The 22,180-nt window shown below is 48.5% G+C and overlaps 1 protein-coding gene across 4 annotated transcripts in view; it reads right to left on the bottom strand.

The window, feature by feature from the left end:
* Positions 1–22,180, bottom strand: part of prkg1b (protein kinase cGMP-dependent 1b) — a 977,647-nt gene that overhangs the window by 219,646 nt on the left and 735,821 nt on the right. The window lies entirely within an intron of this gene.

Genomic DNA, 22,180 nt, shown 5'->3' with positions numbered 1-22,180 from the left:
GTCTCTACTGTAAATGCCACCCTCGCAGTGTTGGCCTTGTTGGTCGGAGTGACGGCACCATCTCCTCGGAAAGAGGGCAATGTAACTTCTCCAGTCGGCCTTGATCCCTTCCTGAATCTCAAAACTCTGCCTTTGTAGCTCCAGCAGCTCTGGGATGCCCCAGCTATGGCATTGGCCTGGGGCTTTGCAAAGTACTGGGCTTCGGCATTCCTCAGAGTGCCAGATCCCTGGGACGTCCCTGCCTCCACCTGCTGTACATCATCAGGTACGAGGTTTTCACCAGTGAATGACCCAGAAGCCTGACTAAAACTTATTCCCACCGAGGTATGAGTATCTTGCTGATAAAGGGTGCGGGTGACAGCTGTGACACCTCTTCAATGCTCATCTCTGAGATGTCTCTCTCAGAGCTGCTCAGGTCTGTGGTGTCCAGGGACCATGAGGATTATATAGGCTGGTTTGCAGATTGACATGCAAGGGAAGCAAGATGGCATTAGTGCAGGATAGGGGAACACTAGTCGGCGATGTGTTGAGGGTTCTCACTTGTGTCTTTGGCCCCCACCTCATCCTCAGCACAGGTGCGCTCCTGTTCTCGCCAGCAAGCTCAGGGGCTCATTCCTCAAATGGGGTTAGGGTTTTGAGCTCAGGCATCACTCCAGATGGCTGTGTCGGCTCACACCTGTTGTGCTTTGGTTTGTGCTGCAGACAGATGGGGAGGGGGTTGGCAGGAATCATGCCAGGTCAGATGGTAACGTAGTCTTGCATGCATGGGGAGTGCGTGGGAGCGAAGATGTTGAGGAGCAGAGGAAATACTGGGGTGGATAACAGGGAGGGGTGGTCAGCATGGCAAGTGTTGGGGCACTTCGAGGTGGGTGCAAGTGAGTTCACTGTGGAGTTGTGAGGGGTGTGTTAGAGGGTGCTGTGGGACAAGAGAGAAGTTAGACTTGCCCTGGCTGCACAAAGAAAATCATTCAACTTCTTACAACACTGCAGCCCTGTCCTCTTATGGACTAAGGTGGCGCTCACATTCGTGGCCACAGCCTCCCTTGTGTGGTTGGTAAATTTGTGAGCAGGGCCTCTGCAGGATTCCATCCAGAAGCTTGCCGAAGGCCCAGTGAAGCCTGGTGCAGTCTTTCTGGCAGCACCACCCCCCCCCCCCCCACCCCGGACTGAACTTGGAACAAATGCTGGGGAGGCGTTTAAATAATGCGCCTCCCTCAACTGATTGCAGCCATTAAGTCATGGCAGGAAGAGACGATCACGGAAGGATCATGGAGCAATGTAAAACAAAAGCTTTTTGTTAAAGAGGCTGAATGTACAGCAACTTGACAAACTGTGGTTTCCGCGGCTGGACCGTCACTTAGAAAAAATATCGGAAGCGGGTGGAGGCTGCTTCGTGCAGGGGCACCAGCTTGGCAGCCCTGCCGCTCCCACCGGCCAGGTACTCCACCAGCCCGGTAGTGGTGGCGGCTCTGCGGATTTGGGGCCAATGGAGGAAGCATGCGGGGGAAGTGGGAGTGTCGGTCTGGTCCCCAATATGTGACAACCATCGATTTGTCCTGGGGAAGATAGATGGCGGGTTTCGAGCGTTGCGGAGGGCGGGGGTGGGAAGGATGGGCGACTTGTTCCTGGAAGGGAGCTTCGCGAACATGAGGGCGCTGGAGGAGAAGTTCGGGCTGGCGAGGGGGAATGACTTTCGGTACTTGCAGGTGTGGGATTTCGTACGTAGACAGGTCCAGTCCTTTCCACGCCTTCCACCAAGGGGGATCCAGGACAGGGTAGTTTCCAGGGGTGAGGTAGGAGAGGGGAGAGTCTCAGATATTTATAAGGCGCTTATGGGAGCGGAGGACACAGGGACCGAGGAACTGAAACTTAAGTGGGAGGAGGAGCTTGGTGGAGAGTTGGAGGGAGGCGTATGGGCAGATGCTCTGAGGAGGGTAAATGCAACCGCAACATGTGCCAGGCTCGGCCTGATTCAGTTCAAGGTGGTTCACCGGGCCCACATGACGGTGGCCCGGATGAGCAAATTCTTTGGGCTGGAGGACAAGTGTGTTAGATGTGGGGGAGGACCAGCGAACCATGTCCACATGTTCTGGGCGTGTCCAAAACTCAGGGGATACTGGCAGGGATTTGCAGACGTCATATCCCGGGTACTGAAAACAAGGGTGGCGATGAGTCCAGAGGTGGTGATTTTTGGGGTGTCGGAAGATCCGGGAGTCCAGGGAGGGATAGAGGGCGGCGTTGTGGCCTTTGCTTCCCTGATAGCCCGGCGACGAATACTGTTGGCCTGGAGGGACTCAAAACCCCAAAGACCGAAGTATGGCTGTCGGACATGGCAAGCTTTCTCGGCTTGGAAAAAATCAAGTTCACCTTACGAGGATCACTATCAGGGTTCGCCTGGAGGTGGCAACCATTCATCGACTTCTTCGCGGGGAACTAATCATCGGGGGGGGGGGGGGGGGGGGGGGAGGTTAGAATAGTGTAGAGTAGGGTGGAAGAATAGGTGGGTCTATTTGCGAGAGTGGTACTGTTATTTGCACTATGTTTTTTGTGATTGGTATCTACACACTAATGTATATTGTTACTGTTTACAATGCCAAAAATACCTCAATAAAATTGTCTTCTAAAAATAAGAAAAAATATCGGAAAATTCCACCTGTGGTTTAGGGTTAGATTAAAAGAACAAAAGCGGCATTCTCACAAATGGGAATTCCATCAAAATATAAATGATAATTGTCACTGCACAGCATTCAGTCATTTTCTTCTGGATTTGCGCCCACCATGAAATTGTTCCGTCAAACAGCGAATGTGTTTCAATGCAACTGAATTTCAATGAGCATGTTCCAAGAAGAAAAATGTTACATTTGTGTGCAAATGTTCACATAATTCTATTGTTGATTGTAATCTGGTAGCTCTGTTTGTATAAAGGTAGGATTCTCATCTAGAAGCTCAAAATGATAAATCTTAATCTGTAAATTCCTCTTGGAATTCTACAGTTCCTAGGTCAGACGTCTGATCTGTACTGATAAGACTGTCCCACCTTGCGTGGGACGAGGGGAATGGTCGAGTATACAAAGTTTTCAAATCAAAATCAAATCAATCTGAAACATAAGGGGCGAGATTCTCCCAAAACGGGAGAAATCGTAAAGCTGCCGTAAAACCCGGGCGGGTTTTACGGCAGCGCGCCCCTTCCCGACCGGGGACCGATTCTGGTCGCCGGTCGGGGCTAGCAGCCCGACGCCGTAGGCTCCGGCAAGACGGGCTTAACGAAAATCGTTAAGCCCGCTTGCTGGAGTTAGCGCCGGCTGACGCGTCATATGACGTCAGCCGCGCATGCGCAGTTTGGAATACTCCAACCCGCGCATGCGCGGGTGACGTCATCGCGTTTTTGCGCGAAACCCGCGCATGCGCGGGCCGGGTTGCCCCTCAGCCGCCCCGCGAATGGATACTGCGGGGCGGCGGAAGGACAAGTAGTGCGCGGGCATCGGGCCCGCTGCCCGCGATCGGTGGCCACCGATCGCGGGCCCATGGCACCCTTGGCACGGCCGTGGTACTGCCGTGCCAATCGGTGCCATGGTTATTAATAGCGAGTTTGTGACGCCGTTTTCACGAACGGCAAGACCAGGTGTGTTTGCCGTTCGTAAAAACGGCGGAAAGGGCTGGGACTTCGGCCCATCCAACAGCTGAGAATCGCTGCCGGCCGTAAAAAAACGGCGGCAGCGATTCGGGTCGGGACTTCGGGGGGGGGGGAGGGGGGGGGGGTGGAGAATAGCGGGAGGGCGGCAAAAATGTCGGGAAGGCCCTCCCGCTATTCTCCCACCCGTCGTGGGGGTCGGAGAATTTCGCCCAATATGAATGAGCAAACAAAAACAGAAAATGCTGGAAAATCTCAGGGAGTCTGACAGCATCTGTGGAGGGAGAACAGAGGTACCGTTTTGAGTCTGGATGACTCTTCGTCAGAGTACAGACTCGAGACATTAGCTCCGCTTCCTCTCCACTGATGCTGTCAGACCCGCTGAGATTTTCCAGCATTTTCTGTTTTTGTTTCAGATTCCAGCATCCGCAGTAATTTGCTTTAATCTATCAATATGCAACATTTGCCATTCGAAATTCTGAAACTGTCCTCTGATGTTGAAAGCAACAAGTGTTTATAACTAAATCAATGCATTAAATTTGTTCAGTCACAGTTGCCAGAAAATGCACTGCAGCAGGGCATAAAGGCATTTTCAACAGCATTGCCCAAATCCACAATCTATCCTGCCTAATGGTTCAAGAGCATGAGACACATGGGAAGATCCCACTTGCAAATTTATAAAGCACTGTTCACAACATCAGAATGGCCCAAAGTGTTTTTCAGCCATCAAAAGACTTTTGAAAGCACACACCATCATTGATCCTACACCATTGATGGGTCAGAATTCAGGAATACCCGCTACCTCACAATACCATGGAGTTGCTTTCACCACACAGACTACAACAGGTCGAGAAGGCGGCTTTACCACCGCCTTCTCAAGGGCAATTAGGGATGGGCGATGAATTTCGGTCTTGCCAGTGATGTAGACAATCTGTGAGTGAATCATGATTTTTTAAAAAATTGTATTTAAATTAGTATATTTTTAACAAATATTGCAAGAGTAAATGAAAAGGTTCATGTCATGGATGTTTCATTGCCCCACTGTTCCCAAGTTATATCGTTGGCGGGCCAACCATTTATATAGGGTGAATTCCTGATTGCAATTACACAGGAGATGTAAGACCATCATCAGTGAACCATGTATACAGAGTCTGATTGTTTAAGTGGATAGGAACTTGAATCTATTCCTCATGTTGAGAATGGCTGCTACTGTGTAGCACAATGATACATGCTTTCCTCAATAGTCCATCTTTATCATGTTCCTTTAAATTTGTTGTAAACATTTTAATCAATTCTCCCGAGAGTGTGCACTATATCTGGAAGAACACTGTGTGCTTATGGACAGTTTCTAAATGCTAAGGGTCACATGAAGCAGTTCTAAGAACTGGAATTTATGTATGTGTAATTTCAAAATCAATTTGATTGATAGGCAGTGAATATATCAGCGTATGGGTATTAATATTGTTCTGTTGTTGAGTGTAATATGGTGGCTCTTCATGACACAATTAGAACTAATCTAGAAATTAAAAGCATTAAAGTTTGATCTCTAGTGCCGTTTGGATTTCATCAGTTCTTAGGTCAGAATGTTTGGCTGGGTATGATGTGATGATATCATGGGAGGAGGGGGTGGAAATTTCCATTGCTCACTTACACCCAAAGAAAAGTCAGACACTAACCCACCAGCTCAGCAAATCCGCCTGTGCCATAAATCAGGGGACAATCTCTTAAAAATCAAAAGATTTCTTCAGGGGCTGGTTTAGCATAGTGCGCTAAATAGCTGACTTGGAATGCAGAACAAGGCCAGCAGTGCAGGTTCAATTCCCATACCAGCCTCCCCGAACAGGCGCTGGAATGTGGCGAAGAGGGGTTCTTCACAGTAACTTCACTGAAGTCTACTTGTGATAATAAGCGATTATTTATAATTATTATTACTTTTCCAAAAATAAACCAATATAGATTGCCAGCTGGTTCATAAATGTCATTAGTGCTTTATTTAGTTGCTAACAAATCCAAGCTCCTCACAAAATTTATATCACTTCCCATTTGGCGTAATGAGATCACAGGTCAGTGACAAACGCCCAGGGTTCCAAGAATGCCTGAAGAACCTCCAACATAAGATTGAATCAGGCCACTTTTCAAGCATTCAGTATGGGTGTGTGGCCCCTCATGTAGGGTGGGATTGTCTGCCCCTGCCCACGGTGACTTTTGTGGCGGCAGAGGTGGCCCGCCATTGGCCCCCTTCCGGTCTTCCAGGATCTTCCAATCCCACCACATCCCGTCGTTCACACTATCCACCACCAGGCAACTCAGCAACGGTAGACAGAGGGTCGCCATCGGCAGGACCGGAAATGTCAGCAGCAGACTCATGAAGGAATTAGTGTCTGATTTTGGACCACTAGGGGGAGCTAGGATGGCCAAACATTAGGCCTTCTGCTACCAATGGAAGGTGCAGCTCGGGATTTTCCAGCCCTGCCCCCTCGGTGGGATTGCCGGTGGCGGATGTGGCTTGCCATTTGCCGCTGGGGGATCTTCTAGTCCTGCCGAAGTCTGTAATGTTTTGCATGGCTCACCCACCCTTGCTTTTGGAGAACATACAGCAGGGTGGGGGGTAGACTTTTGTGGGACTGAAAGATCCTGCCAGCGTGAAGGGCCAAATAATCCCACCTTCAATCTCTTCCATTCATGGGAGATCTGTGGGAGATCTCCTGCTTAGAATACTCAATAGCTTCCTTCTCGCTCTCCAGCAAGATCTATGGTTGGGATCTCGCTCTCTTAACTTTAGTCTCAAATTGCACACACCTCCGCCCCCGCCTCTGGAAGTTCTCTCCACCCTGCCGCTCAATCCCAAGGACTCTGAGTCACTTCTTCTTGAGGCCTTTTACCTGTTCTGTATTGTCCAGATCTTTCTATGATTCTTTCTTCCCGGCTCTCGTGAAAACTCTGGGACCACCACATTACAGCTACCCAGGCACAGCATCAATACACAGTGCAAAGTACTTCATTATCAATTGTTTCATGCTGCAGACTGAGCAAAGCAATGTGCTTTGGCAGGTCTCACTTCTGGTTTTCTTTCCAGTTAACACTCCATAGGTCAGAGCATATGCACAGGTACAATCAATTGGGATTGTATGTGAAGAATAGCAATTCAGAGTTTTTAGTGTTCTCTTGCTGAATTGAAATGAAAAATGAAAATTGCTTATTGTCACAAAGTAGACTTCAGTGAAGTTACTGTGAAAAGCCCCTAGTCGCCACATTCCGGCGCCTGTTCGGGGAGGCTGGTGCGGGAATTGAACCGTGCTGCTGGCCTGCCTTGGTCTGCTTTAAAAGCCAGCGATTTAGCCCAGTGTGCTAAACCAGCCCCTATTTGACTGTGAAATGGTGTTTCCATCAATTAATTCACGGGAGTTGGTGGCCAAGATTCTCGCCACCAGGGAGAGGCTCTCCATCATGACAAAAACAGCAGCAATGTCTGAAAATCCACCCCCCAACTCAGCACTTATGTGGGGGTAGGAATGGAATCGAACCGGAGTTTATGCATGCAAATTTTTATTGAGGCAGCTGGCCATTTAAAACCTCAGCTGCCTTCACTGAGGTGAGATTTTGGTCGACCAGGAGCGTGAAACCCGATGTGTGCAGATTAGATCAGGTAAGAGCTGGTCTGAACTTTATGGATTTGTATGGATAGCCAGGGCACTCCTTTGGGGAGGTCAGGTACCCCTTTGGATATGGTCCCATGACACCGTTGAGAGAGGAAGCATGCCCATTCGGAGAGGTAAGCCACCCTTTGGGATTGTTAAAAGTAGACATGATTGTGCATAAATTCATTGGAATTGTCAAAGCTGTAAAACAAAATCTGTCAAAACTCATTGAAACTATCGAAGCTGTCAAAGAACTGTCAAGACTCATATAACTGTCAAAACTTTCCATGGACTGTCAAAACGCAGTTAAGCAGTCAAAGCTGTAAATGATTTCACTGTGCTGAGCTTTCCATTATGTCTGTTGATCTAAACTTGGAGGTTATTATTAAACGATTTGTGCTGCAATGACGTATCTTACTAGCTAACATTATCACAGTGGAGTGTCTGTTTAGTAAGCAGTTCTATTGACAGCTGTAATTGAATAGAAAAGTTTATTTTCATCAGCGATAATTGAAGGAAGATTTAATGCTTTGAATGTTTTTTTATCAATGTGAGTGCTTTTTAAAAATAGTGATGTAATCAATTGACACATCAATTTATTTTCTATTAGCATAGTCCCTTAATTTTGCCCACGCTGGATACTAGGTGAGTTGGCATGGAGGGTGTAAAGGACAAAAGTTGTCAGGAGTTGGCACTAAGCAGGGAGCTTCTGGTTCTCTTGATAGATGGAGCACTCCTGGGCCAACATCTCGATATCCGTGCACAAACCCCGCCACCAGATTAGCTTCTCGCCAACATCTTCATTTTGGAAACTTCGGGATGTACGTCGTTAAGGTCCTTCACGACAGCCTGTCCCTTCACCGGGACAACAGCCCTCATGCACCACAGAATGATACATCTTCCACGGTCAGCTCTGATAATTTGGAGGAGAAAGCCTTTAACTCCTCTGATAGTTGTCGCTGCTGCCCACCATATAGCACCAGACATCACATCTTGAAGTGCAGGACCGGTTTGCGTCCAGTCACGAACATGCGAGGTCGTGGCGGGCAAGGAGTCCATGAAATTCAAGACAGCAGTCACTTTGTCCACAGTGCGAGGGGTTAGCGGATTCGATCTGCAGGGGAGGATGGCTCAATGCATCAGTGTGCACAATCCGTGTACCTGGGCGGTCCACAAAAGGAGTCTTCACAAGCAGCCAATAACAAAGCCCAGTGTTGAATCCTCGCAGACGTTATCGGTTGGATCGCCTTGTCTTCGCAGAAGAGGCTAAGCAATGGCTTGTGATCGGTGACAACAAAAAATTGGCGGCCATAGACGTACTAGTGAAACCATGTATGTCAAATAAGACAGCCAGATCTTATTTTTCCATCCGGACGTATTTGCTCTCGGCCAGCATCCAGGAGGCAAACATGATTGTACGGTCACGGCTATAGCTCATCCAATGGGACAGAACTGCCCCAATGCCATATGGTGAAGCATTGCATATGACATACAACAGTTTTGAAGAGTCAAAATGTGCCAACACCCCCGAAGTGGACAACCGACACTGCAACTTTTTAAATGTTGCATCCTGGGCTTTGCCCCAAGCCCAAGGTTGGTGCCTCTTCAAGAGCAAGTGGGGCCGGGCTAGGACGGTAGCCAAATTTGGAATAAATCGGCAATGATAATTTACCAGCACAAGAAAAGAGTGACGTTCTGTAGGGTCTCGCCGAGCAGAGGCCTTTTTAATTGCCTGTACCTTCTCAACGCCCGGGTGTAGGTCGTCTCGGTCCACCCAATAAACCAAATATATCACTACTTTCGCGTGAAGCATGCACTTCATCTGGCGCAGGCGGATTCCATATTCAGAAAACTACTTCATCACCGCCTCGAGGTCCTGCAAAAGTTCTTGGTCTATGGCCCCTGTGACTAACATGTCATTTAAATAAACCAAAATGTGCGGCAGACCACGCAGGATGTTGACAGGGCGCCTGCAGCACACGCCGAGGATACTGCAAATGGGAGCCGGGTGTACTCAGAACCCCTTGCGCGTATTCATCGTGATGTACCTCTTTGAGGATATATGGAACTCCAGCTGTAGATAAGCATCGTCAATGTCCAATTTTGTGAACGTACAGCCATTGGCCAATGTTGCATACAGATCCTTGCTGCGTGGTAAAGGGTAATGGTCCAACTTCAAAGCAATGTTTACCATCAATTTATAGTCTCCGCTGAGGCAGACTGTCTCATCAGGCTTCATGACAGGCACCACCGGCACTGCCCAATCAGTGAAAGGCACAGGCTGAATGATGCTCAAACATTCTAAATGCTGAAGATCAGTCTCAACCTTCTGCACTACAGCATTAGGAACTGGGCAGGCATGAAAATATTGGGGCTGGGCATCCGGGTCCACCTGGATTTTGGCCACGGCACTTTTATGGTCCCCAAACCAGGCTGGAAAACCTCTGGGAATTGGCCCGCCACTGAAGAGGATATGCTACCAATCCAACTGCAGCTGCTGTAGTTATTCACAGCCCAACAGGTAAGGGCCATTTTCTTGCACAACAACGGGGGGATGGCACACTGATTGGTACCCATAAACCATTGTAGGATAGACCTCACAAAATTGAGTTGTTCCCCTGTATGAGCGGCCAAATGAGCCTCTTTGTCTGCCAAAAGCAGGGTATGCACTCCGTGTTTGATAAGATCAAAGTGCTCTGCACAACCACAGAAACGGCAGCTTCAAGCTCCATTTTTTTATATCGAGAGTACCCAATTCTTTTTTTCTCAATTAAGGGGCAATTTAGCGTGGCCAACCTACCTACGCTGGGTTGTGGGGGTGAAACCCACGCAGACATGGGCAGAATGTGCAAACTTCACACGGACAGTGACCCGGGCCGGGATCAGACCAAGATCCTCAGCGCCGTAAGGCAGCAGTGCTAACCACTGCGCCATTCTGCTCCATCTGGAGCATATGACCATTCACTTGTATCGGAACATGAAGGGGGGGGCGCACGGGGCATTACGAAACAGTTCAGCTGCATCTCAGCCTCATCCTCTACCACTTCTGGGTCATCCAGATGCAAGGCCCGGTTACAGGGCTGAAGCCTACCTTGACCGAGGAGCCTGGAGCACTGGCCCTCCTGCGGCCTGCGGTTACGCCTAGACTGCCATCTACACATTGCACATGGGACGGAATCACCTTCAGCTGAGTCCGAGGATGTCGCACATGTCGGTCGCTGGCTCTTCACCCAGAGGGTGAAGTTACTGCGGCATTCAGTCCAGGCCTTGTGTACACCATGTGAGGGGAGACATCCCAAAGGTTCACCTCCATTCCTTTTATGTTTTGAATGCCACATACCGCGCTTTCCTGGGACAGGTAGATCTGTATTTCCTGCTGAAAAGTTAGGGAAAATTTGTCCAAAAGTTTTTTCTAAGTTTCCCTACTTTTAATACTACAGACTAAACAATTGTGGAGCATATTGGACAAAACAGTTACTTAATATGAAAACTCGGCTATCTTCCTTAGCCGAGATGCAAACTCGGTGATGCACCCACTGGTGGACCTCTCCACAGTATTAAACCAATATCTTTGAACGATTATCAACGTGGTTGGGTTAAAGTGTTGTGCCATAAGTGCCATGAGCTACTCGAATGATTGCGTGTCTGGCATTGCCAGGTCTGTGAGACTCCGGGTCACCCCGAACATATGCGGTCCACAGAGCATCAACAGTATGACCGTCTGGCGCTCATTCTTGGTGATCTTGTTGGCACAGAAGAAATAACACATTTGTTCAGTATATTGCCTGCCAGTCTTCAACCCCGGCATCAAATGCATCTAACCGCCCAAACAGAGATTACATGGCCAATCAAACAAATCCAAACCTCGGTCCAGGAAATCGGGGTGGTGTGTTCCTCGACTCCCGTTTAATAAGGACATGGGGAGGCTACGCCGAGTGAAATCAGAAACAAAGTTTTATTTACACAAAACATATGTACACTAGCCACTACTGGGTTTGTGTTCTGAACGGTGCATTACTGGTTGCTCTTTTATATATTGGTTAATTGACATATCCCGCCCCTAACGGGGGGAGCCCATAGTCCACAAGGAGCAGAGGGAAGATAAGCATTCCCACCCCGTAGGTCCCGTGCGGGATATTACACCAACTTTTCCCACAACCAAGCCACAGGCATGCCTGCCAAAGCCATGCTTCCTATGGGGTTTGTCCACATCCCACATGTCCTACGAGCTGCTGGTTGAATACCAGCAGCAGTTGGGTGAGAACTTTAAGTGGCCACATTAGGCCTCAATTGGACTCCGGACAGCACCTCAACCATTCCTGCCCTGGGATTCATTGAAGGGAGTCAAGCAGTCATGGACTAAAGGGCGCCACAGATCCACCACAACCAGGGAGCGAGGCAGGAGATTGCCCCTAATGGAGTGGGTAACCCAGACTGCAGCCAGCAGACTGCCTGATTGGGGTTTATCCTGATGAACATCCCGGCAGTGGCTGTGGCAGGGATGGGGCCCACCGCTCTGACCATTGCATTCGGCCCTCAGCTGACAAGGGAGATTGATTCAGGAGATCCAATATCAAGAAAAGGTAGAAAATTGACTTTGCAACAAGTGCACAGTTGCTATCAGTGACGTTTACTTTGCAAAGCCAGTGAGGCAGCTCAGAACTATGTCAAACAGAAACTGTTCCACTATGTAAACATAGCATAAGCTATTGCTCTGTTTATTACCAACAGGCCATTAAAGGACAATCTACAGCTTTATTTCCAGTTAGTACACAATTAATGTGAGGAAATGTTTTGAACAATTTATTTGATCCAATTGCTCAACTAAGCGTCGGCAAGAAACAACATCTTTAGAACTTCAATTTGTGTGAAAGACGAGCTTGTAATCACCCTCACCCAGAAGATGGCACATTAATTTGTAAATCTTGCTCAAGATCAAAGCAGCTGATTTAATTGGAGCATAATATAATTAGCTCGGCATTGGTTAATTTGCTGAACATGTTAATGAGTGGAGGCCCTTGCTTATTAAATTTGTTGTCATAGTTAAGATCAAAGATCCTTTGATCCAAATAGGTTTCTTTGCTTATTTCTTTGCCTTTGTTGTGCACTGCTTACTGAATGTGTGTCAACAAAATTGGACTGTTGTGATGCTGTGCTAAATATCAAGTTAAAATTTCACTTTCTCTGTGAAATGATTGGAGTCAACCCCACATCATCGGAATTAACAGCTCAGGAGCCTCAGGGACCAACCCCAAGTTCAATATCAAAAGAAGACAAATTGACAAAAGTTTAATCTGCGTCTGGGTAGGACTTGATTTTTGCATACATCATACTTTCGATAACTGTCAAATAAGGCAGGCAGGAAACTAGGACAATATTCTTCACTCAAACACATTGATTGGCACATCAAGGGCAGCAAGGTAGCACAAAGTAGTTAGCACTGTTGCTTCACAGCGCCAGGATCCCAGGTTCGACTCCCAGCTTGGCTCACTGTCTGTGCGGAGTCAGCATGTTCTCCCCGTGTCTGCATGGGTTTCCTCCGGGTGCTTCGGTTTCCTCCCACAAGACCCGAAAGACGTGCTGTTAGGTAATTTGGGCATTCTGAATTCTCCTCCGTGTACCCGGACAGGCACTGGAATGTGGCTACTAGGCTTTTCACAGTAAGTTCATTGCAGTGTTAATGTAAGCCTACTTGCGATAATAAAGATTATGATTATTATTTTCACTCAGCAAATTGGAATGACAAGGAATGCATCGGCTGATAGTAGATTCAATTGCAACTTTCAAAACGGAAGTTGATAACACTGGTAAAGGTGTTGCACGTTGACAGGATAAACAGGGTAATGGGATTGATTCAATAACTCTTTGAGACAGCCGCCAGAGGTACAATGGATTGAATGGTCTCCTTCTGTTGTTTTATTCTGTTATTCTTTATTCCTACACATTCATACATCAGCATGTAAATGTATGCGTAAGATGCAATATTCACAGCTCGAAATCATAAGCTTTTGATCGTTTGGCCCGTCAGGAAACTTCTCGTTCTTTGCGCATGTTAGGAAATTGGGAAATTAACAATGTTAAAAGTGAACTTGAGATGAAAACACAGCAGTCAAGTAACAAGATTAGCAGGCATCTAGAGGAACAATGAGATGCAAGTTGCCGAGTAACAAGATTATCAGGAGTCGAGCGACACTGAGGTGTGAATGCCCACATCAGAAACATTGAACAGGATCCTCCATTTGGGAGGCTAAGTATTGATGCCGGAACTGAATAGCGTGCGATTTGCTTTCCCATTGGGGGTGCTATTCAGGGCACACTAATGGGCCAGTACTCCACCAACGTGAATTCCAAGCAATTCCTGGCCCACGTTTTTCAGTGTTTTTTTACCTTCCCTCCCTCTCAACAGCCATAGCCACCACCCTCCTTGTCAATACTTGTACTAATGTGTGTCTGCAAGACTTTCACCTAAAAGGGGCGGAGAATCGAGGAAGGGTGAAGCATGCTGTGTCCAATTTCACTAAGTAGATTTAAATGCATGCAAATGGCGGTTTTGCGTGGCCCTGCCAGCACGGTGTGCAAACCTCGATTTTGCCGCAGGGAGACATCGGGGCATGGCGCCAGGCGCAAACCTCAATCTTCACATGATGCCTGATTCTCCGTCCAATCATGATTCTCATTTCCGGCATCGCAAATCGGATAAATCCAGCCTAATGAGGTTATACAAATGATAGCTTCTACAGGCAAGGAATTTGAGAGATATCAGCAGCCAAATCCATTGGTTTGAGTATCAATGACAATCAACAAACAACTGCTAGCACTCTCATTGGGGAAGAAGCTTATTCTCCATCCAGGAATCAAACAGGTCAGTTCCATCTGTGATCTGAGCCCCAGGGGCCTGTTCCAGTGAAATTTACAGTCACCGCAGATTGCAGATACACTCCTCTAAAGGATACAGTTTTGAACCAGAAAGTGACGTTTTCCCATACCTGGTCACCTAAGCGATATTGTGCGGTAACTATTAGCTGGATTTGACCTACAGGGTTACCAAAATTGGATGTTGCTTGCGAAAAGGAGTATCTCAGTGAGTTCAGGGATTGTAGGGATACTTTGGGAACAAGATGTAATTTCAGATGAAATGAAATGAAAATCACTTGTTGTCACAAGTAGGCTTCAATTAAGTTACTGTGAAAAGCCCCTAGTCGCCACATTCCGGTGCCTATTCGGGGAGACTGATACGGGAATTGAACCGTGCTGCTGGCCTGCCTTGGTCTGCTTTAAAAGCCAGTGATTTAGCCCAGTGTGCTAAACCACTGGTGTGTTTGGTTATTAATATTCTTCAGTAACATAGTGTATATCAGTCATTATTCATAAGTTATTTTGTTTTCTTTTACTTCAATAATACCCTTCATTGATTGTTTTCACAAGGACTGGTGTCATTCCTCACTGGGTTCTACATTTTTCCTCACATTATTCCAAACAAATATACACCACTAAGACCTAGTGTTTGGTTATCCTTTGAGGTTTTGAAATACTTTTGCAGGCAACATCAGCAGGGTTCTAAACATGCGCTACTCGTTTGTTATTGTTTGCATTTAAAATTAATTTCCTATAGGCTATTGGCATAAATATAAGTGAAGATTGTAGCTTGGCTGTATAATGGTACTTCCTGATAGACATGCTGTTTTCTCTCTTGTTTGTATCTTTGAATTCATTCCTGGAAAACCCGCAAAATTCCAACCGGTTGTAGGGTCAGGCCACCAGGGACTCTGGGGAATGTTATTTACTTGTCGACAGCTGAACATTTTGTCCGAACAAGCCTTACCCAACAGAGATTGTAGCCACATGTATTGTCATCCAATGAAGCCAGCTTCCTTTGTTGTGTTATTGCAATGATCCTTCGGAAAAATCATATTTAAATTGGTTGTTTACGGGGTTTTTTTAAGGATTTCGGATACAAAGGTTCCAAGTTCTTTAATTACTTTAGTATGACTAAATCGCTTGCTTTCGGGAAAATATGACTTTTCAGGTAAAATCTATTACTGTTAATATTCGCATGTAAGTCTCACAATAACAGGGTTACAAGTGTAAACCAGCTGCTGGAATAACAGGACCTGGAGGTTGTTCCTCAGTCACACACAGAGGCACTCTTAATCTGGACACATAGCAATCACATGGCTTAAACGATCAACAGTTTTGGCCAAGGGTAAATTGCCCATGTCGAGGCCCAGCCAACATAACCTGCATCTTGTAAGTGAATAATGAATAATTCAACAAAGATCAAAAATTTCACTTCAGACTCTGAACATTTTCCACCAGCTCTCCCATCCCGCCCCAGCCTCACATGATGACTTAAGCTGTTGATTGCTTCCCAGCAGCTATCAGGTGCGACCTGGTATCTCTTCCAGGTGGGGTTTATGAATATTTGGTGGTAAATCCAAGCAGGGCTCGTTAATACACGGGCAGCATGGTAGCACATTGGTTAGCACATTTGCTTCAGGGTCCCAGGTTCGATTCCTGGCTTGGGTCACTGTCTGTGCGGAGTCTGCAGGTTCTCCCCGTGTCTGCGTGGGTTTCCTCCGGGTGTTCCGGTTTCCTCCCACATTCCAAAGAAGTGCAGGTTAGGTGGATTGGCCATTCTAAATTGCCCTTGGTGTCCAAAAAGGTTAGGTGGGGTTACTGGGTTATAGGGTGGAGGCATGGGGCTTAAGAAGGGTGTTCTTTCCAAGGGTCAGGGCAGACACAATGGGCCGAATGGCCTCCTTCTGCACTGTAAATTCTGTGATTCTATGAATATCCAAAAAGTCTATTTGCAGAAAGTGATTGATGGATAATGATCAGGTCCATGCATCATGGTCCCTCGCCTCAGAACAGGATCATTTACAGTCTCTGCTGCAACCTTATCCAAGCACAGTTAACTTAAGAAATGGTTTTAGCCTGATTCATCAATTGGGACTTAAGCTCACTGTCTTCAATGGGGAGTAAAATCAGGCTGAGTACTAAACTGGTTTTGGATGCAAACCCACCCCATTCCTGCCAGTGGGTTAGGTTAAATTGGGCCTTTCATCTTCATGGCTCACTGCTTTAACTAACTAAGACAGCAAGGTAGGCAGCTCATTTGTTTCTCGAACATATGTATCTGGATAATGAAGGACTGAAGATTAGGCTGAAAACTAAACAAGCTAAAGAGGTCAGCACCCTGCTCTGTCCACAGTGAAATTCATTTGAATATTTAGTCTCATTATCTTCCTGCAGATGTGACACCACACAGATTCTGATTAGTGCCTCATTAAGATGGGACTTGAACTAAAGCTTCTGTTAGCAGATTTCAATTCATTTAAAAATGATAGGGAAAAAGAAGCACATGCATTTCCACATATACTCAGAGTGTAATTTTCCCAAGATCAAGCAAAGTGTCAGGTTCAGGCTGAAAACTGGCATGTATCTCTTCAGCTGCACAGCCGAGTTTTCACTCCAGATTTTCCGGTAGTCAGTGCACATAGAATCTGGGAGCATGGTTTGCACCGTCACTCTAGCAGGGTGGGGCCTGATGGAGCTGACAACACTGGCTGCACAAAGATCGGGCCACCATCTTTAAAGAGCACCCAATAATCACCTTGATCAGCTCCCCTCCCGCCCACCTTCCCATGGAATCGTAGGACCCCCGACAAGCATGGGGGTTCCCCCACCTTCACATAAACATCGTGGCACATCCCTGCCCCCCGTGAAGCGCATGGGGCACTGCCCATCTACCCCAGGTATCAGGTCACTCTCCGCACACAAGCATCTACTCCCCACCCTCTCACGCATTGGGGTGCTCTCCTACCCACCACAAATAAGGGAAATTCCCTCAATGGGCAACCCAGAGGGCCCGCCCATGGCAGTGCCACCCACACAGTGCTATCCTGTCAAGGGGTGACAGGGGAAGAGCCAGGGCATGTAACTGACCACTTGAGGGCTATACTATACACCCCCGGTTTGATCATCCTGAAAACAGTCATGATTCGCGTCGGCATGACATCATGCCGGCAGAATGGGAGTTCGTTGAGGGCAGAAGTAGTGGCATCAAGGCTGCTAATAATATTAAAATAGATCCTATTTTTGTTAATCAGGCTCACTGGACATGATTGCGTCATGTGAGGGAGGCTTGGAAGATCACGTTTGGAAATCTCACCCAGCGTAAATCCCATTTTGCCCTCTCTGGATATTCAGTGACCACTGCAGAATTTGCGCCCACGGTAACACAGTGTAGTATTTGAAGGTTATTGGTCCAACCATTGTCTCACAGTAAATAAATCAAAGGTAAAAAGGTTCTATTTTTGAATCTGAGAGTTCACATCAAAATAATATGCCCATAATAGGTGCTTATGGCACCACAATCGTTTAAATTTAAAATAGACTCAATGTCACTCAATGAAATGTGCCAACAATCTGCAACACACACATCACAAATTAACTAAATCAAATAGCTGGTAGCTTTATCATAGTTGGGTAGATCTTAGTTTAAAATGCATGACATCCAAAAGGTATTAGAATAACTCTCAATGGCCCTGAAAATTGGGCAGCACGGTAGAGCAGTGGTTAGCATTGTTGCTTCACAGCACCAGGGTCCCAGGTTCGATTTCCGGGTATGGTCACTGTGGTAAACCACTGTATTATATTGTACTTACTGTTCTTACTTATTGTACTTACTGTTCTTACTGTTTGTTACATGTCTGGGTTTGTCCCTGCTGGCTCCGCCCCTCGGGCTCAAGTATAAACCTCCAGCCCTGCCCTCATTCTGGGACCGGCTGCCAGCAGGTATCTTTTAGCTGATTAAAGCCACAATTTTCTCTTCCGACTTTCGTCTGTCGTTATTGATGGTACATCGATTTAATCAGCTAAAATTTTAAGATGGATCCATCGCTCAAACCTGATCGCCTGGAGCTGGACCCCCAAGCAGCCGACGCCACTGCCACGTTTGAACACTTGCTAAGCTGCTTTGAATCTTACATTGATTCCTCCGCCGCCGCTGAGACCCACATGCTGCGAGTCCTCAACTCCCGGGTGAGCCCGCAAGTTTTCCTTCTTATCAAGGACGCTTCCTTTACGAGAATGCGATAACCCTGTTGAAGGGGCAGTATGTTGAGGAAGTCAACAATGTGTACACTAGGCATCTCCTTGCCACGAGGTGACAGCGCCCTGGAGAATCGCAAGCTGAATTTCTGCGCGCCTTGCGGGTACTCGGCCGGAACTGCAGTTGTAAGGCGGTATAGGCTGTCAAGCACATCGAATTGCTGATCCGGGATGCCTATGTCGCAGGCATAAAATCTAATTACATCCGCCAGCGCCTAGTAGAAGGGGGTACACTTGACCTCCAAGACACAGTACAGCTCTCGGACTTGTTGGAAGTGGCCTTCCACAACATGGATGCCCACACCTCCAACAACGCGGCACCCTCGTGGACGTCGTGGGCGCCGCCATCACCCGACCCAAGGGCGCTGCAAGCCTGTGCTGCACAGCGACCCGCCAACTCTGGAGGCCCAAAATGTTACTTCTGTGGCCAGGGTAAGCATCCCAGAGAGGAGCGTGATCTGCAATGGGTGAGGAAAGAAGGGCCACTTCTCTAAAGTCTGCCAGGCTCGACCTGTTTCTAAACCCAGCAGCGCTGCGTGTAGCCCACGGGGACAGCCCTATCTTCCACGGCATCCGCCACGTGCGACCCGTGGGGGCTGCCATCTTCAACACCACCCGCCAAGTGTGATCCGTGGGGGCCCTCATCTTCGATGCCACCCGCCACGTGCGACCTGTGGGGGCCGCCATCTTCGACGCCACCCACCACGTGCGACCCGTGGGGGGCGCCATCTTGGAATCACCCTGCACCCTCCCGGAACCCCTGCTCACCAGATTATACGCTGGCCTCTGCTACCCTCGATTAGCCCACCCACCTTCCGAAGCTCGCCTCCATCACCCTCGACCAATCTCGACCTCATCACCTCACTAAATCCATGATAGCCGTCCGGATCAACGGCCACGAGATGACCTGCCTCTTCGACTCCAGGAGCACGGAGAGTTTCATTCACCCAGATACGGTACAGTGCTGCTCCGTCCCAATTTTACCCGTGACCCAGAAAATCTCCCTGACTTCTGAATCACATTCCGTGGAAGTCCGTGGGTACGTTGTCGCAACCCTTACATTCCGGGCGTCGAGTACAAAAATTTCAAGCTCTACGACCTCCGCCAACTCTGCGCTGCCCTACTACCAGGTCTAGACTTCCAATGCCACCTCAAAAGTCTTACCTTGGAGTTCGATGGACCCCTGCCCCTCTCACCATCTGTAGCCTCGCGACCCTTAAGGTCGCCCCACCCCCGCTCCTTGCTAACCTCACCCCAGACTATAAGCCCGTCGCCATTAGCAGCAGACGATATAGTGCTGAGGACAAGGCCTTTATCAGGTCTGAGGTCCAGCAACTCCTGCAGGAAGGGATCATAGTGGCCAGTACTAGCCCTTGGAGAGCCCAAGTGGTGGTCGTCAAGAGAAGCACAGGATGGTCATCAACTACAGTCAGAACATCAACCGGTACATGCAGCTCGATGCGTACCCTCTCCCCCGCATATCTGACATGGTCAATCAGATTGCGCAGTACCGAGTCTTCTCCACTATTGACTTGAAGTCCGCATACTGCCAGCTCCCTAAATGCCAGGAGGACTCCCAGTACACTGCCTTCGAGGCAGATGGCCGCCTCTACCACTTCGTCAGGGTCCCCTTCGGCGTCACCAATGGGGTCTCGGTCTTCCAAAGGGAGATGGACCGAATGGTTGACCAGTACGGGCTGCGGGTCACGTTCCTGTATCTGGATAATGTCAACATCTGCGGCCATGACCAGCAGGACCATGACGCTAACGTCCAACATTTCCTCCACACCGCCAAGCTCCTTAACCTCACATACAATAAGGAGAAATGCGTTTTCCGCACAACCCACCTAGCCATCCTTGGCTACGTTGTGGAAAACAAATTCCTAGGGCGTGATCCCGACCGCATGCTGGAAATTCCACTCCCCCACTGCCCCAAGGCCCTGAAGAGATGCCTGGGGTCCTTTTTCTGTTATGCCCAGTGAGTCCCCAATTATGTGGACAAGGCCCGCCCACTCATTAAAACCACCATTTTCCCCCTGACGGCTGAGGCCCACCTGGCCTTCAAAAGCATCAAAACAGATATTGCCAAAGCTGCGATGCACGCAGTAGATGAGTCCATCCCGTTCCAGGTGGAGAGCGATGCGTCTGACTTTGCTCTGGCCGCAACCCTCAACCAGCCGGGCAGGCCCTTGGCTTTCTTCTCCCGTACCCTCCCGGGCTCCAAAATTCGACACTCCTCTGCCGAAAAGAAGCCCAGTCCATTGTGGAAGCTGTGCGACATTGGAGGCATTACCTGGCCGGCAGGAGATTCACTCTCTTCACTGACCAACGGTCGGTTGTCTTCATGTTCAATAACACACAGTGGAGCAAGGTCAAGAATGACAAGATACTAAGGTGGAGGATCAAACTCTCCACCTATAATTATGATATCTTGTATCGACCTGGGAAGCTCAATGAGCCCCAGATGCCCTATCCCACGGTGCATGTGCCAGCACCTCCACTTTGAGCCCTCCACAATGACCTCTGTCACATGGGGGTCACCCATTTTTTTCATTTTATCAAGGCCCGCAACCTGCCTTACTCCATCGAGGGGGTCAGGATCATGACCAGGGACTGCCAGGTCTGCGCGGAGTGCAAACCGCACTTCTATCGGCCAGACACCTGGTAAAGATGCCTCAGCATTGATTTCAAAGGGCCCCTCCCCTCCCATTGATGAGTACTCAGGTTTCCCTTTCGCCACCCCGTGCCGTGACATGACCTCTGCCACAGTCATCAAGGCCCTGCACGGCCTCTTCACCTTATTCGGTTTCACCACTTACATCCATAGTGATTGGGGTTCCTCCTTCATGAGTGATGAGCTGCTGTGGACTTCCGGTGCCGGCTATGAGGGAGTAAGTCGCACATTTTCTGGCTCTCGCTCCGGTCTGACTTTAAGACCTTTTTCCCCAACTTTTTTGAACTTTTGAGCGCTGGAGTGAAAAACAATAGCACTCTGGATCTGAATACATACCGAGTTGTATGGACTTGAGGAGGAAAAGGGAGCGAAAACAGGCGAAGAAGGGGCTGAACAAAGGTGGTGTGGAAGCTCAAGTGGGAGGAAAGATGGCCGATGAACGGACCACGGAAAGGACGGTCCGGGCAGCATTGGACAACATGCTGCAGGTCATGAAATAGAGCTTCGCAGCACTGAAGTGGGATAATTTGGAACCGCTCCAGAAAGTGGTGGAGCGACTTGACCAGAGGCTGGATGCTCAGGATAAGAAGGTCCAGGCACTGGAGAAGACAGTGGAAGAGCAGGCGGATTTCCAAACGGTAGTGGACGTGGAAATTAGTAAGTTGAAGGAGCAGCAAGCAAGGCTGATGGACAAGCTGGAGGACCTGGAAAACAGGTCTCGCCGGCAGAATCTGAGAATCATTGGGCTCCCGGAGGGGGCCGAGGGAGTGGATGCCACGTCATATGTGGCAGACATGCTGCAGAAGCTGGTGGGGGATGATTTCTTCCCGCGTCCGTTGGAGCTGGACAGGACACACAGAGTGCAGGCGAGGCAGCCACGAGGGGGAGGGGGGGGGGGAGGGGGGGGGCCGGGCGATGGTGGTCAGGTTCCATAGGTTTGTGGACAAGGAGCGGGTTCTACAGTGGGCCATGAGCACGAGGAACAACAGTGTCCTGCACATCTACCAGGATCTGAGCCAGGAGGTGGCCAGAAGGAGGGCAGCCTACAGACAAATTAAAGAGGTTCTGTTTAAAAAGACGGTCAAGTGTGGGCTACTTTTCCCGGCGCGTCATTGGGTCACATAT

The sequence above is a fragment of the Scyliorhinus canicula genome, chromosome 16, assembly GCF_902713615.1.
Source record: "Scyliorhinus canicula chromosome 16, sScyCan1.1, whole genome shotgun sequence".
In the NCBI taxonomy this organism is placed as follows: domain Eukaryota; kingdom Metazoa; phylum Chordata; class Chondrichthyes; order Carcharhiniformes; family Scyliorhinidae; genus Scyliorhinus; species Scyliorhinus canicula.
The sequence above is the reverse complement of the archived record's forward strand: the minus strand, read 5'-3'. Positions and strand labels throughout refer to the sequence as shown.